A 2,500-nucleotide genomic window follows, 5' to 3' on the forward strand; every position below is an offset into this window, starting at 1 on the left:
GGGGCCGCCGTAGCCGGGCGCTCGCCGCGCGGCGAGCGCGCGGCATGGGCGTCCCCAGCCGCGTCCCTCCTCCCCGAGCGCAGCGCCGGCTGACTGAGGGAAACCCCGGGCCTCGGGCCAGGCCAGGGGCGCGGTGGTGGCGGCGGACGTCGGGCGCGGCCCCCGCGGGCGGACGCTCCCCCCGACGGCGGCAGTGGGGGGAGGCACCCCCGCGGGGCCTTAAGTCTGGTTTCCCTCACCCCAGGGTCAGGTACCTAGCGTTCCGCGCCTTCGTCCGCGGCCTTGCCCTACCGCGGAGGAAGCCGGGCGGCGGTTTAAAGACCCGGGCGGCTCGGCGCGCCACCCCCGGATGCGGGGGCGAGCGCGGGGGCGGGCGGGTGCCTTCAGAGGGGCGGGGGTTGCCCCCGCAATGCCTCTGGCTAGGTCCGCCGTCGTCGCGCTCGTCGTCCTCCGGGGGCCCGCCGGGCCGGGGAGGGGACTCTGCTGCCCCCCCCCTCTCTGCGGTCCGAGCGCTCGGCCGGAGAGAGCCCACCGCGCGAGGTCGGCCGTGGTCCGGCCCGCGCCTCGCCTCGCCACGGGCGTCCCCGGCGGCGCGTTGAAGCGCGGGCTTCTCGCGGGCCGGGGCGGCGAGCCCCCGCGGTGGGGGCTGGCCCAGGGCGCTTCGCCCCCGCCGGGGGTTTTGTGCGGGCGCGTTGCCGCGGCTCGGCGGCGGCGCCTCTTGCGGCGCGGGCCGCTGCGGACCTCCCGGTCCCTTTTCCCTTTGCCCAGGCCCCAGAGCGGGGCCCCGGCGAGCTGGCGCCCTCGGCGGTCTCGCGCTGCCGGTTCCCCCCCGTCCGGGGCCGGTTTCGGGTGGCGTGACCGCGTCCGAGCGGCGGCGGGCGTCGCTCGGCGTCTCCGGCTCCGGTCCCTCGCCGGAGGGCACCCTGCCACCGGCTGCGGCTGTCCCGGTCCCGGGCCCTGCCCGCGGGCTTCCCTGTTCGCCTTCCCGGCGCGTGCCGGGTGGGGGACGGGCGGGCAGCCGGGGGCGTCCCACCCCCGGTCTCCGCGTGGAAACGGGGAGAGCGGGGGCCCGCCCCCCGGCTCAGCGCCGTCCGCTGTCCGCCTGGCCGCGGGGCCACGGAAGGGGTCGAGCGAGCGAAGCCGGCGGCGCGGTGGCGCCGGGGGAGGATGGAAGGGGCTCGTGCCGCTGGGGTTTGTCGGTCGGCGGGTGCGCCGCCCGGCGAGGGCCGGCGGGTCGCCGCGGTGGCGTCCCACGTGGGCTCGGGCTTTCCGTCTCGCAAGCCGTTTTCCGTCCCCCGCGGCGGGGGGGGGGTTCGGTGGCGAGAGGAAGCCGCCCGAGGGCGCGAGCCGGCCGGGGCTCGGCCCCGGGGCCAAAGCGGGGGAAAAGAAAGTCCGGGATGGGCCGCAGCGGTGGCGGCGTTGGAGGGGCCGGTGCGGAGGCGCGCGCGCGCTCTCCTCCGGCGGGGTTGTGCGCCCGGCCCCCCTCGCTCCCCGGGGCGGGGGGGGGGGGGGTCTCCGCTGCCTCGCTTCGTGGCGTCTCCGCGACGGCACGGGGCGGCCAGCGAGAGACACACCCTCCCCCGCCGTTGGGTGGGGAAGCGAAGGGGGTTTTCTTTCCCCGTGCACGCGAGGCGAGGCCGGGTTCGGGGCACGTTCCCGGCGGCGCGCGGCGGGCCTCCTCCGCGCCGAGGTCGGAGCGAGCCCGGGCGCCTGGTCCGGCCCCGAAGCGCCGCAAGGTGCGTTTTTCCCTCCTCGGGGGAGGGAAAAAAGCCGGGAGCGCGGGCTCCCCGCCCCTTGCTTTTGCCGCTTCGGGGTTTCGTTTTATTTTCCCCCCCTCTCCTGTGCTTGTACGGTCAATGTGAGGCGAGCGGCCGCCGTGCCGCGCTCTCCGAGGGGCCGCTCCTTTGCGAGCGGTCCCGGCCCCTCCGCGCTGGCGGGGCGGTGCCGAAAAGCCAGACAACTCTTAGCGGTGGATCACTCGGCTCGTGCGTCGATGAAGAACGCAGCTAGCTGCGAGAATTAATGTGAATTGCAGGACACATTGATCATCGACACTTCGAACGCACTTGCGGCCCCGGGTTCCTCCCGGGGCTACGCCTGTCTGAGCGTCGCTTGACGATCAATCGCCGCCTCGGTGCCCGCCGAGCGGCGCGGCTGGGGTCGCCTCGCAGGCTCTCCCCCGGGCGGGGAGGGGCCTTCGTCCCCCTAAGTGCAGACTCGGGGAGCGCTCCGTAGCTCCCCGCTCCCGGAGCGCCCGCTCTCGCGGAGTTCGTCCCGCCGGGGCTTCGCCGGCAGGGGTTCCCCGTTGGTCCAGCGACGCCCGGTGGGGCGTTGGGGGAGACGAGAGCCCGGTTGGGGGAGGAGGCGCGGGCCTCGCCCCCCCCCGGCACTCCCGCGCGGGCGCGGCTGTCTGCGGGTGGGTACCGCGGGGGTACCGTGCCGTGCTGCCGCGTCCGCGGCGCGCGTCTGCCGTGGGCGGCGGGGGTTCCCGTTCCCCTCG

The 2,500-nt window shown here is 77.1% G+C and overlaps 1 non-coding gene across 1 annotated transcript; it reads left to right on the forward strand.

Annotated features, from left to right (window-relative positions):
* Window positions 1–1,958: 1,958 nt before the first annotated feature.
* Window positions 1,959–2,111, forward strand: LOC137460719 (5.8S ribosomal RNA). Its single transcript, XR_010993016.1, has one exon. It is a non-coding gene; the product is annotated as a 5.8S ribosomal RNA (ribosomal RNA).
* Window positions 2,112–2,500: the final 389 nt, after the last annotated feature.

The sequence above is a fragment of the Melanerpes formicivorus genome, unplaced genomic scaffold, assembly GCF_026170545.1.
Source record: "Melanerpes formicivorus ecotype bairdi unplaced genomic scaffold, bMelFor1.0.p_v2 SCAF_721, whole genome shotgun sequence".
NCBI classification, from domain to species: Eukaryota; Metazoa; Chordata; class Aves; order Piciformes; family Picidae; genus Melanerpes; species Melanerpes formicivorus.